The following is a 14,719-nucleotide window of genomic DNA, read 5'->3' as shown; positions in this document are numbered from 1 at the left end:
AGCGCAGAAAAGTGCCCTCCAAAAAGTGCCCTCCAAAAGTGCGCACCTTTGGAGCGCAGAAAAGTGCCCTCCAAAAAGTGCCCTCCAAAAGTGCGCACCTTTGGAGCGCAGAAAAGTGCCCTCCAAAAAGTGCCCTCCAAAAGTGCGCACCTTTGGAGCGCAGAAAAGTGCCCTCCAAAAAGTGCCCTCCAAAAGTGCGCACCTTTGGAGCGCAGAAAAGTGCCCTCCAAAAAGTGCCCTCCAAAAGTGCGCACCTTTGGAGCGCAGAAAAGTGCCCTCCAAAAAGTGCCCTCCAAAAGTGCGCACCTTTGGAGCGCAGAAAAGTGCCCTCCAAAAGTGCGCACTTTTGGTGCGCACCAAGGCGCTGGTTCGGTCGTTGCAGGCGAGTTCGGAAGTTGGGGTCGATGTCCTGAGCGGAGGTGCAAACTACACAGGTGTCGGAATCGGACAAATAGCTTATATAGGGGAGGTGTATGCTTCGATGGGTCGACTCCCCAGGTTGAGCGCACCGCGCCAACCTCAAAGACCCTACGGTATGGATGAAGTCGGAAGTTGGGTCCGATGACCGATTCGATTAGTAGGTATGCTCATGAGGTCGGAATTTGGGTCCGATGACCTGCCATGTGCAGGAAGGCGAATGTTGACACTGTGCGTTGCAAGGTGCACACCAAGGCGCTGGTGCGGTCTTTTTAGTCGAGTTCGGAAGTTGGGGTCGATGTCCTGATCGGAGGTGCAAGCTACACAGGTGTGGGAATCGGACAAATAGCTTATATAGGGGAGGTGTATGCTTCGTTGGGTCGACTCCCCGGGTTGAGCGCACCGCGCCAACCTCAAAGACCCTACGGTATGGATGAAGTCGGAAGTTGGGTCCGATGACCGATTCGATATGTAGGCATACTCGCGAGGTCGGAATTTGGGTCCGATGACCTGCCACGTGCAGGAAGGCGAATGTTGGCACTGTGCGTTGCAAGGTGCGCACCAAGGCGCTGGTTCGGTCGTTGGAGGCGAGTTCGGAAGTTGGGGTCGATGTCTTGATCGGAGGTGCAAACTACACAGGTGTGGGAATCGGACAAATAGCTTATATAGGGGAGGTGTATGCTTCGTTGGGTCGACTCCCCGGGTTGAGCGCACCGCGCCAACCTCAAAGACCCTACGGTATGGATGAAGTCGGAAGTTGGGTCCGATGACCGATTCGATATGTAGGCATACTCGCGAGGTCGGAATTTGGGTCCGATGACCTGCCATGTGCAGGAAGGCGAATGTTGGGACTGTGCGTCGCAAGGTGCGCACCAAGGCGCTGGTGCCGTCGTTGCAGTCGAGTTCGGAAGTTGGGGTCGATGTCCTGGTCAGAGGTGCAAACTACACAGGTGTGGGAATCGGACAAATAGCTTATATAGGGGAGGTGTATGCTTCGATGGGTCGACTCCCTGGGTTGAGCGCACCGCGCCAACCTCAAAGACCCTACAGTATGGATGAAGTCGGAAGTTGGGTCCGATGACCGATTCGATACGTAGGCATATTGGCGAGGTCTGAATTTGTGTCCGATGACCTGCCATGCGCAGGAAGGCGGAATTTGGGTCCGATGACCGAGTTGATGGCGTGCCATGCGCAGAAAGGCGGAATTTGGGTCCGATGACCGAGTTGATGTTGATGGCCCGCCATGCACAGGAAGGCGGAATTTGGGTCCGATGACCGATTTGAAGGCGTGCCATACGCAAAAAGGCGGAGTTTGGGTCCGATGACCGAGTTGATATTGATGGCCCGCCATGCGCAGGAAGGCGGAATTTGGGTCCGATGACCTGACATACGCATGGAGTCCGACTCGGGGGCCGATGTTCGATTCGATGACTTGCATTGTGGGTAAAGTCGGAAGTTGTGGTCTTTGACCCGATTCGATGACCAGACTTCGGCTGCTTGAGAATCGGACAAATAACTTATATAGGGGAGGTAGTGTTCTCGAGCATCCTCCCCCCGTGCCCGTTTATGTCGATTGATGCTGGTGCTCGACTGGTTGGAGCGCTCGGATGCAAAAATCTTGCACCAGGATTTATCGATTGTGATGGACACGGCAAGTCTCCTGATTGCTATGCAGGAGCTCATCGTGAATCTCTATGCGGCCTTGGTATGGACTCGACCTGCGGAATGGTTCGGCAATGGTAGTCGCTCCAACACGTCCTTGCAATGGCCACAGAGGTGATTCGACTAGAGCTCCAGTCTAGCTTTTGGGTTGCTTGGCGGACTGGTATAGCCGCGATCGAGTTCCGGCCATGAACGTTTTAGATAGCTCTTGGGCTTTCTGGGACGGAAGTCGGAAGTTTGGGCTGTTGTCCGATTTGATGACCATTCTTCGGATGTGTGAGAATCGGACAAATAACTTATATAGGGGACTGTGTTGTCTCACGCAGCCCCCTCCGTGCCCCTCTATCTCGACCGATGTTGGTGCTTGAAAGGGTTGGGATCGCTCGGATTTATAAACGTGCACCACCATTTGTCGAGTGTGAGGGACGCGGCAGGTCTCCTAAATGCTATGCGGGCGCTCTCTGAGAATCTCTATCCGGCCTCGACACAGACTAGTCTTGCTGAATGGTTTGGCACTGGTAGTCGATCCAACACGTCGTTGTTGTGGCCGCCTAGGCGATTCGATTCGAGCCCCCGTCTAGCTTTTGGGTTGCTTGGCGGATTTTGCCCTATCCGCAAGTGAGCTCGGTCCCTAAACGTTCGAGAAACCCGATTGCTATGCGCCGACTCTCTTTCTTGCGAGCCTCCATCTAGCTTTTGGGTCTCTACGGAACGGAAGTCGGAATCTGGGACCGTTGTTTGATTCGACGAGGCAGACTACGGTTGTGCGAGAATCGGACAAATAACTTATATAGGGGATGTCACGGGCTTTGGGAGTTAAGCCTGTGCGGCACCGACAAGTCCCGACCCGACTCGGATCCGTTCAAGGTCAGAGACCTTCGGCCTACGCCTCGTCCCTTCCAATATTGCGCTAAAGCGGAATGCACAATGAAAATGCAGATCGACTTGCTCCCAGAATGCATAAAAGGATACGATGCAATGCGGAATAAAATAGACAACACAACATTCAAAGGTGGGGCGAGGTGCCCATATCCTTTATTATTATCCTCAAAGATTACAATGCTGGATAGAACTCGGTATTGAGAAATACCGGTCGCCCCCAAATGGATTGCCCAGCCAGCCAATCTGACTCGAACAGGTTACAAAGAGTCCCTTCGACTCAGACTGGGATCGGCTCGCTCGAGAGGAGAACCAGTTAGCTCCTCGAGGTGCCAGATCGCCAAGTCACAAGACCCCAATGCTCGCCTGAGCAATAAAGTCCCTCGCTGCAATACTCGCACTCAGACTTGCGACGCCGAAGACTCGCATCTGTCTGCTCGTCTGCTCGCTGCCGAATGCTTGATCGCTGATGATCCTGATTCTGAATCTGCTTCTGCTTTCCTGCCAAGAATGAGCATCCCGCTCATCTTATATACTGGAGGGTCGGACCCAAATAAAAGAGCCGTTGGGCGGATAGGGCCGGCCCAAAAGGAATCCCGCTAATGGAAAATTAGCGCCCATATAGGTCCGGACTCATATGAGTTAAGTCCGCGCTAAGAAGAACATCGGCCAAGTCCCATGTCGGCCCCCGCCAAGGAAATAAAACATATCGGCCCCGCCGATGAAATGAATTAAGTCGGCTGTGTGAAACACCAATTCCATGTCGGCTATGCAAAAGAAAGAGTTCCGATGCAAAATGGAACCCCACTAAGGCTGGACCCGATCCAAAAACTGTGCAAGTATTCTGCCCAATGCAGACCCGTTACATCCTCCCCCACTAAACTAGTGGCGGCGCCCTCGACGCCAGCACCCCTGCACAAAGCACTGGGAGGCATTGACCCAGAAATCTACTCCTGTCTGGGCGGGTTCCTCCTGGAGAGGAATTCCATGATTATCTCCTCGTCTCGCCATAACGACTCACTGCGTTCCCAGGAAGCGGAGTCGCGTCCCTGTCCTTCGAACATCACCAAGAACTCACGGATGCCGTTCTTGCCTCCTCCTCGTGTTCGCATTGCAAGGACCTGGCTGACTCTGCGGTCCGGATTGTCCAACACATTCGCCGGGCCTCTGTTCGGAATATTTCTTATCAGATCTTCGTCATCTGGACCAAAGACTTCGCCGGGTAGACGAAGCAATCTGTCCCAAAGTGGTTCATACGGCCTTGTCTCATGTTCCTCCCAGGTCCAGTGATCCACGGCCTCAGAACAACTCGCCATGATTTCCAAGGATTTCCGAGTACTCTTTTCGTCGGATAGATTGGTGCTACCTCCGATCGACATCAAGTCGCCATAACGGATTATTCCCTGTCGATCCCAAGTGGTGAAGATATCATCTTCACAAAGAGCCTCATTGAACCCAATGAAGTCTGGAAAGGTATCAATGTGTAACTGAACAGGTCCCCCTTCTTGTCTCCTGAAAGTGAGGGATGCTGAAGTGAAACTTCCTGCCTGTGCCTGTTCAGGAGAAGTGACATCGCCCTGCGATCCACCTCCTCTAGCCATGACATCCCGGGTAGGTCGGGATTCTTCTTCATCATTCGCATGCTGGTTTATCAAACGTAAGGTGCCCAATCTCATCTTGGTGCTCACCTCGGGAATGTCTTGATTCATGACTTCCCTAGCTGCGACGATCTTAACATCGTCCAAGCAGGCCAACCCCTGCGGCTCTGCTCCTACCGGCTTGCAAACAAACTTGTGTGCCAACAATTCCGTCAACTGATCCAGTTTGGCGCTGAAAGGATCTGCCTTGGCTTCTGGCTGTTCCATCCAGACCCAACGTTGCAAAGCTTCCGAACAACTTGCCACGAGCTCGGATGCACGGGGGTAGTCTTCCGATCGAAATTCTCCTCCAGAACCGAGAACTAGCAAATCTCTCAAGGAGATGACTCCGCTGTTCTCCCATCTATCCAAGATGTCTACCTCCGAGTAGATGTCTGGCAACTCGGCGGACCCTGTCAAGATCTCGAAATCCACATAAAGTCGGGCTGAGCCTCCTCTCAGTCGTCGGAACAAAAGACTGGTGGTTCGAGTGTTGGTAAGGAAGTCGTTCCCCAACGGTTCCTTTGGCTGCTTTGTTTTGTCCCGCCTAATCCTTTCGAACTCATACAGGCCAAGCAAGACATCCTTCGATGTCGTCTCGCCCCGGTTCGGTACAGTAAGAGCTGATCTCTCTATCAAAACTCTTTTCAGCAACTCAAATGCTGTCTGCTGCTTATCGCCCCATTTCCATCCGCGGTCCTTCTTCAACAGATCCGTCAAGGGGCTCGCAATCCGGGAATAGCCTGCTACAAACTTGCGATAGTAGTTAGCTAAACCAAGGAACTGTCTCACCTCATGCACATTGCGAAGCGGCTCCCAGTCTCGGATTGCCTGAAGCTTCTCCGGGTCTGGTCGGATCTGGCCATGACCAAGAATATGGCCCAGAAACGGCACTTCCTCCTGCGCAAAAGCACACTTTTCCTTCTTTGCGAACAGCTGATGTTCTCTCAACAAAGCAAACACCTCCTGAAGGTGCCGCTTGTGTTCCTCCATGTCTCGACTGTATACCAAAATGTCATCCAGATACACAACAACGCACTTGTCCAATAATGAGCGAAACACATCGTTCATCAAGGTGCTGAAGGTTGCAGGAGCGTTAGTGAGACCAAAAGGCATAACCAAGAATTCATAGCTACCATACCTCGTCGTGATCGCGGTCTTCTCCTCATCACCTGGCGCGATCCTGATCTGATAGTAACCCTGCCTCAGGTCCAACTTGGTGAACACTCTTGCATCGACCAGTCGATCAAAGCTATCCGCTATGAGAGGTAACGGATACTTGTTCTTGATGGTGAGCTTGTTCAAAGCTCGATAGTCCACACACATCCGAAGGCTTCCATCCTTCTTGCGCTGGAACAATACTGGAGCAGCATAAGGTGATCTGGAGGGACGCAAGTATCCTGCCTCAGCGAGCTCTGCCAACTGCTTCCTCAACTCTTCCATCTCTGGTGCGGAGAGTCGATAAGGAGCCTTCGCTGGTGGTCTTGCCCCTGACTCCAGTTCGATCCTGTGATCAACGTGCCTCCTCGGTGGTAACACAGCTGGGAGCTGGTCTGTCATAACATCCGCAAACTCGGACAACACATCCTGGATCGCCGAGGTGTTAGAGGGTCCTGACGACTCTCCTTCATCCCAATCTCCAATCAGTGCGGCCAAAAACAACTCCTCCTGCCTTCCCTTGCCAACCTGCTTAGCACTGAGCGCATTCAACAGGAGATCCTGTTCCACGCTCTTCATCATCGGAACCATACTTGGTCTGCTCGGATCCAATATCAGCAAACAGCTCAAGTGTGGCACCACAGCTGCTGATGCCGACCTCAAGAACTCCTGCCCGAGTATGAGATCGAACTCATTCATTCCAATGGCGATCAAATCAAGCACACCCTGCCACGACCCAACTCGGATGACTTCCTTATGGATCTCACCGCTCACCTGCTGCGCGGGTGCGGTCACCGCCTTGAACTGATTTGTAGTAGGCTCGATCTTGAGTCCAAGCTTCTTCGCTCGGGATGCGGAGATGTAGTTGTGGGTGGCACCTGAATCCACCATAGCTAGCACCTTCTTGTTGCCAAAGAAAGTCTCCACAAAACACAACTCGTGCTTATCGGCCACTTCGGTAGAATGTTGCACTGCATTCAGGAGTTGCAAGGTGCTCATTGCGGGCAACTTCTTCTCCTCGAACAACAGCGCGTTGATCCTACTCCGATCTGGACAGCTCCGTGCCCAGTGATCATCTTTGCCACAGATGAAACACCCTGGATCACGATCCTTCTTCTTCTCAGTCTGTGTGTGATCTTTCTTCTTCGGGTTGCCTTCTCCATTCGACTTCTTCGGTTTCTTCTTCCTGGGCTCGCCGTTAGGATCAGAAGGAGGTCCGCCTCCCTTCTTTTCTTTCCGGCGGAAGTTCTTCTTGTAGTCTGTTCGAGCTCCACCAAAGCCCCTAGCTGCATCGCCCTTATAATCGAGCAGCCCATCCGCAACTGTGATCGCCTCGGCCAAAGTCTGAACTTTCTGTCTCCTCAGCTCATCCTTCGCCCAGGGTTGCAGACCCTTAGTGAAGAGGAATAACTTCTCGAAGTCGCTCAACTTGGTGCATTCCAAATCCAACACCTGAAATGCCTTGACATACTCTCGAATAGTGCCAGTATGCTTGAGTTCATCGAACCTGGATCGGATGATCCAATCCGAATTCCCAGGTCGGAATTGATCATGAAGCGCTGCCTTCAAGTCAGCCCAGGACTTGATCGGTTTCACCGTCTTCCCAGCGCGTTCATCTGCCTGATGCGTTCGCCACCACAGCTTCGCACTGCCGGTAAGGTATGTTGCAATATCCTTGACCTGTGCCTCATCAGACGTCTTCGGTGCACACGACAGGTACTCCTCAACATCCCAGAAGAAATTATCAAGTGCCTTGTCATCGCGCTCACCGTCATAAGTTCCAACTCGAGTTGCCTTAGAACCATGCGTTCCTCCCTGCAACAACGAATGGAAGATCTGTTGCCCCTCTTTGAGGAAGCGGATCTCTTCCCTCAAAGACTCTATCTGTTCCGCCAGCTTCGACCACTCTGCCGTCATGCGCTCCTCGAGGTCGGACTGTTCCAAGTCCTCGAGTCGATTTTCATGGTCTTGGAGCCAATCGCGGTGCTTCGGATCTTTCCCCTTCGAAGACACCTTCGCAGCCTTACTCTCAGGTTGCACGACCTCCACTTCATGCTGACTATCTGTATCTGCCATCTCTCGATCTGCACAGCCCCAGATCTGATCCGAAGCTCTGATACCAACTGTCACGGGCTTTGGGAGTTAAGCCTGTGCGGCACCGACAAGTCCCGACCCGACTCGGATCCGTTCAAGGTCAGAGACCTTCGGCCTACGCCTCGTCCCTTCCAATATTGCGCTAAAGCGGAATGCACAATGAAAATGCAGATCGACTTGCTCCCAGAATGCATAAAAGGATACGATGCAATGCGGAATAAAATAGACAACACAACATTCAAAGGTGGGGCGAGGTGCCCATATCCTTTATTATTATCCTCAAAGATTACAATGCTGGATAGAACTCGGTATTGAGAAATACCGGTCGCCCCCAAATGGATTGCCCAGCCAGCCAATCTGACTCGAACAGGTTACAAAGAGTCCCTTCGACTCAGACTGGGATCGGCTCGCTCGAGAGGAGAACCAGTTAGCTCCTCGAGGTGCCAGATCGCCAAGTCACAAGACCCCAATGCTCGCCTGAGCAATAAAGTCCCTCGCTGCAATACTCGCACTCAGACTTGCGACGCCGAAGACTCGCATCTGTCTGCTCGTCTGCTCGCTGCCGAATGCTTGATCGCTGATGATCCTGATTCTGAATCTGCTTCTGCTTTCCTGCCAAGAATGAGCATCCCGCTCATCTTATATACTGGAGGGTCGGACCCAAATAAAAGAGCCGTTGGGCGGATAGGGCCGGCCCAAAAGGAATCCCGCTAATGGAAAATTAGCGCCCATATAGGTCCGGACTCATATGAGTTAAGTCCGCGCTAAGAAGAACATCGGCCAAGTCCCATGTCGGCCCCCGCCAAGGAAATAAAACATATCGGCCCCGCCGATGAAATGAATTAAGTCGGCTGTGTGAAACACCAATTCCATGTCGGCTATGCAAAAGAAAGAGTTCCGATGCAAAATGGAACCCCACTAAGGCTGGACCCGATCCAAAAACTGTGCAAGTATTCTGCCCAATGCAGACCCGTTACAGGGGAGGTGTTGACTGGAGCATTCTCCCCCGTGCCCCTCTAACTCGACCAATGCTGGCGCTCGAACGGTGGTAGCGCTCGGATTTTCATTGAGCGCCAGCATTGGTCGATTTAGAGGGGCATGCGAGATTCCCGAATGCTATGCGAGGGCTCTAACGGAAATGTCTATTGGTTTCGGTATGGATGCAATTGCGAGTGGTTCGGCAAAGGTAGTCGTTCCGATGCGTCCATGTCGTGGCCAAATCGATAATTCGATTTGAGCCCTCGTATAGCATTTGGGTCTCTCGATGTGATTCCGCATTCCAGTCCCTTTGGGCACTGCTTGAGCCGCATCCCAGGGGGTTCCCTTCCCAATAATCTGCCTCGCAACCCGATTGCTATGCGGTGAGGCTCCTCGGCCGCCTCGGAACTATCTGTGTATCAGACGCATCACGGGATAAGGGGTTGGCAACGGTAGTCGCCCCAAGCGCGTCCGATGCTTGGACCATTCCGAGGCGGCCCTGAAGCCTCTTCCGTCTAGCCGTTGGGTCCTTCTCGCCGCATCCCTCGCCTCGCACCCCGATTGCTATGCGGTGAGGCTCCTCGGCCGCCTCGGAACTATCTGTGTATCGGACGCGTCGCGGGATAAGGGGTTGTCACTGGTAGTCGCCCCAAGCGCGTCCGATGCTTGGACCATTCCGAGGCGGCCCTGAAGCCTCTTCCGTCTAGCCGTTGGGTCCTTCTCGCCGCATCCCTCGCCTCGCACCCCGATTGCTATGCGGTGAGGCTCCTCGGCCGCCTCGGAACTATCTGTGTATCGGACGCGTCGCGGGATAAGGGGTTGTCACTGGTAGTCGCCCCAAGCGCGTCCGATGCTTGGACCATTCCGAGGCGGCCCTGAAGCCTCTTCCGTCTAGCCGTTGGGTCCTTCTCGCCGCATCCCTCGCCTCGCACCCCGATTGCTATGCGGTGAGGCTCCTCGGCCGCCTCGGAACTATCTGTGTATCGGACGCGTCGCGGGATAAGGGGTTGTCATTGGTAGTCGCCCCAAGCGCGTCCGATGCTTGGACCATTCCGAGGCGGCCCTGAAGCCTCTTCCGTCTAGCCGTTGGGTCCTTCTCGCCGCATCCCTCGCCTCGCACCCCGATTGCTATGCGGTGAGGCTCCTCGGCCGCCTCGGAACTATCTGTGTATCGGACGCGTCGCGGGATAAGGGGTTGTCACTGGTAGTCGCCCCAAGCGCGTCCGATGCTTGGACCATTCCGAGGCGGCCCTGAAGCCTCTTCCGTCTAGCCGTTGGGTCCTTCTCGCCGCATCCCTCGCCTCGCACCCCGATTGCTATGCGGTGAGGCTCCTCGGCCGCCTCGGAACTATCTGTGTATCGGACGCGTCGCGGGATAAGGGGTTGTCACTGGTAGTCGCCCCAAGCGCGTTCGATGCTTGGACCATTCCGAGGCGGCCCTGAAGCCTCTTCCGTCTAGCCGTTGGGTCCTTCTCGCCGCATCCCTCGCCTCGCACCCCGATTGCTATGCGGTGAGGCTCCTCGGCCGCCTTGGAACTATCTGTGTATCGGACGCGTCGCGGGATAAGGGGTTGTCACTGGTAGTCGCCCCAAGCGCGTCCGATGCTTGGACCATTCCGAGGCGGACCCGAAGCCTCTTCCGTCTAGCCGTTGGGTCCTTCTCGCCGCATCCTTCGCCTCGCACCCCGATTGCTATGCGGTGAGGCTCCTCGGCCGCCTCGGAACTATCTGTGTATCGGACGCGTCGCGGGATAAGGGGTTGTCACTGGTAGTCGCCCCAAGCGCGTCCGATGCTTGGACCATTCCGAGGCGGACCCGAAGCCTCTTCCGTCTAGCCGTTGGGTCCTTCTCGCCGCATCCCTCGCCTCGCACCCCGATTGCTATGCGGTGAGGCTCCTCGGCCGCCTTGGAACTATCTGTGTATCGGACGCGTCGCGGGATAAGGGGTTGTCACTGGTAGTCGCCCCAAGCGCGTCCGATGCTTGGACCATTCCGAGGCGGACCCGAAGCCTCTTCCGTCTAGCCGTTGGGTCCTTCTCGCCGCATCCCTCGCCTCGCACCCCGATTGCTATGCGGTGAGGCTCCTCGGCCGCCTTGGAACTATCTGTGTATCGGACGCGTCGCGGGATAAGGGGTTGTCACTGGTAGTCGCCCCAAGCGCGTCCGATGCTTGGACCATTCCGAGGCGGACCCGAAGCCTCTTCCGTCTAGCCGTTGGGTCCTTCTCGCCGCATCCCTCGCCTCGCACCCCGATTGCTATGCGGTGAGGCTCCTCGGCCGCCTTGGAACTATCTGTGTATCGGACGCGTCGCGGGATAAGGGGTTGTCACTGGTAGTCGCCCCAAGCGCGTCCGATGCTTGGACCATTCCGAGGCGGCCCCGAAGCCTCTTCCGTCTAGCCGTTGGGTCCTTCTCGCCGCATCCCTCGCCTCGCACCCCGATTGCTATGCGGTGAGGCTCCTCGGCCGCCTTGGAACTATCTGTGTATCGGACGCGTCGCGGGATAAGGGGTTGTCACTGGTAGTCGCCCCAAGCGCGTCCGATGCTTGGACCATTCCGAGGCGGCCCCGAAGCCTCTTCCGTTTAGCCGTTGGGTCCTTCTCGCCGCATCCCTCGCCTCGCACCCCGATTGCTATGCGGTGAGGCTCCTCGGCCGCCTTGGAACTATCTGTGTATCGGACGCGTCGCGGGATAAGGGGTTGTCACTGGTAGTCGCCCCAAGCGCGTCCGATGCTTGGACCATTCCGAGGCGGACCTGAAGCCTCTTCCCTCTAGCCGTTGGGGCTTTCTCGCCGCATCCCTCGCCTCGCACCCTGATTGCTATGCTGTGAGGCTCCTCGGCCGCCTTGGAACTATCTGTGTATCGGACGCATCGCGGGATAAGGGGTTGGCAGTGGTAGTCGCCCCAAGCGCATCCGATGCTTGGACCATTCCGAGGCGGCCCTGCAGCCTCTTCCGTCTAGCCGTTGGGGCCATCTCGCCGCATCCCCCACCTCGCACCACGATTGCTATGCGGTGAGGCTCCTTGGCCGCCTCGGAACTATCTGTGTATCGGACGCATCGCGGGATAAGGGGTTGTCACTGGTAGTCGCCCCAAGCGCGTCCGATGCTTGGACTATTCCGAGGCGGCCCTGCAGCCTCTTCCGTCTAGCCGTTGGGGCCATCTCGCTGCATCCCCCACCTCCTCGGCCGCCTCGGAACTATCTGTGTATCGGACGCATCGCGGGATAAGGGGTTGGCAGTGGTAGTCGCCCCAAGCGCGTCCGATGCTTGGACTATTCCGAGGCAGCCCTGCAGCCTCTTCCGTCTAGCCTTTGGGGCCATCTCGCCGCATCCCTCGCCTCGCACCCCGATTGCTATGCGGTGAGGCTCCTCGGCCGCCTGGGAACTATCTTCGTATCGGACGCATCGCGGGATAAGGGGTTGTCACTGGTAGTCGCCCCAAGCGCGTCCGATGCTTGGACTATTCCGAGGCGGCCCTGTGGCCTCTTCCGTCTAGCCGTTGGGGCCATCTCGCCGCATCCCCCACCTCGCACCCCGATTGCTATGCGGTGAGGCTCTTCGGCCGCCTTGGAACTATCTTCGTATCGGACGCATCGCGGGATAAGGGGTTGTCACTGGTAGTGGCCCCAAGCGCGTCCGATGCTTGGACTATTCCGAGGCGGCCCTGCAGCCTCTTCCGTCTAGCCGTTGGGGCCATCTCGCCGCATCCCCCACCTCGCACCCCGATTGCTATGCGGTGAGGCTCCTCGGCCGCCTTGGAACTATCTTCGTATCGGACGCATCGCGGGATAAGGGGTTGTCACTGGTAGTCGCCCCAAGCGCGTCCGATGCTTGGACTATTCCGACGCGGCCCTGTGGCCTCTTCCGTCTAGCCGTTGGGGCCATCTCGCCGCATCCCCCACCTCGCACCCCGATTGCTATGCGGTGAGGCTCCTCGGCCGCCTTGGAACCATCTTCGTATCGGACGCATCGCGGGATAGGGGGCTGTCACTGGTAGTCGCCCCAAGCGTGTCCGATGCTTGGACCATTCCTAGGCGGCCCTGAAGCCTCTTCCGTCTAGCCGTTGGGGCCTTCCCGCCCCATCCCTCGCCTCGCACCCCCGATTGCTATGCGGTGAGGCTCCTCGGCCGCCTTGGAACCATCTGTGTATCGGACGCATCGCGGGATAAGGGGTTGGCACTGGCAGTCGCCCCAAGCGCGTCCGATGCTTGGACCATTCCGAGGTGGCCCTGAAGCCTCTTCCGTCTAGCCGTTGGGGCCTTCCCGCCCCATCCCTCGCCTCGCACCCCGATTGATATGCGGTGAGGCTCCTCGGCCGCCTTGGAACTATCTGTGTATCGGACGCATCGCGGGATAAGGGGTTGGCACTGGTAGTCGTCCCAATCGCATCCGATGCTTGGACCATTCCGAGGCGGCCCTGCAGCCTCTTCCGTTTAGCCGTCGGGGCCTTCCCGCCGCATCCCTCGCCTCGCATCCCGATTCCTATGCGGTGAGTCTTCTCGGCCGCCGCGGAACTATACCTGTTATTGCTACTGCATCCTTCGGCTGGTAACCTCCTCTGCCGCCTTGGAACGTTCTCTTTGTCGGACGCGTCGCGGGATAAGGGGTTGGCACTGGTAGTCGCCCCAAGCGCGCCCGATGCATAGACCGCTCCGAGTCGACCTTGCTTTCAGCCTCTCACATGCATAGACCTCTCTGAGTCGACCCTGCAGCCTCTCACGTTTAGCCTTTGGAATCTCGCCTCACAACATGATTGCTATCCTTGATGCATCCCTTGCCTCGAGCCCTGATTGCTTTCTTGGCTGCATCCCTCCTCTCCTCACAGCCCGGTTGTCATCACTGCTTCATCCGTCGCTTCATGCATTCTGGCTGCTGGGCCCTTCCCACCGCACACCTCGATTGCTATCTCTTCTGCATCACACACCCCGATTGCTATCTCTGCTACATCCCTCGGCTCTCACTTCTGCATCCTTCGCCTCACACCTCGATTGCTATCAATGCTGCATCCGTAACCTCACACCCCGATTGCTATGCGGGGAGGCTCCTTGGCCGCCTTGGAAATTTCTGTGTGTCGGACGCACCGCGGGATAAGGGGTTGGCACTGGTAGTCGCCCCAAGTGCGCCCGATTCTTAGACCGCTTCGAGGTGACCTCGTAGCCTCTTTCGTCCAGGCTTCCTGCCTTCAACGCCCTTTTTACACCTCGATTGCTATGCGCGGGCTCGTTGGCGTCTATCACCTCTCTGCGAAGAGTGGCACGATGATTGTTGGGGTAAATCGTAGCAGTCCGATCTCTGGCCTTGGGCCATTGTGAGGGCTGATCGATTTCCTGTGCGCATCTCGTGTTCGCCCAGTAACAGACTCGACGACTTGTAATCGGTCTTGTTCCCGATTGTTCCTGGAGGTAGTCTTCGGAACTCTTGGATTTGACCTGTCACTCGAACTGTCCTCTTCCGAGGATGCTTGTGTGTGTGTGCTTGTGCCATTTCCTTGGCGGTATTAACGAGATATTAAAGAGCGGAGTGAGCGCCTCGCCCAGCTATGTTTGGGGCTCTCACTCCCTTACCCGGTGTGCGACCGCTTTGCACGTAGGTTGCGGAGCATCGCGACTCTTTCGATGTTTGGCGGTTGTCTTCCGGTGATGCGTTGGTCCCGAAGTGCACGTTACTAGCATTTCTGCCATTGTTCTCGATCTTTGGCACGTTCCTTCGTTGCAATTGGATATATATCTCCGTTTATACGCGCAGGCTTCTCCCGCCTATTCAGCGCTGTCCCACTCTCAGCACTCTCGTGGTCTCCTTGGCTTCTCTCTCCCGTGAGCGAGCTCTCTTCTCGAGTCTTTTCCATGTCCCATGGAGGTTGCCTTGCGAAATTCGGGCACACAAACGTGACC

This window comes from Cryptomeria japonica, unplaced genomic scaffold (assembly GCF_030272615.1).
Source record: "Cryptomeria japonica unplaced genomic scaffold, Sugi_1.0 HiC_scaffold_85, whole genome shotgun sequence".
Classification (NCBI taxonomy): domain Eukaryota; kingdom Viridiplantae; phylum Streptophyta; class Pinopsida; order Cupressales; family Cupressaceae; genus Cryptomeria; species Cryptomeria japonica.
This window is presented reverse-complemented; position numbering follows the sequence as displayed.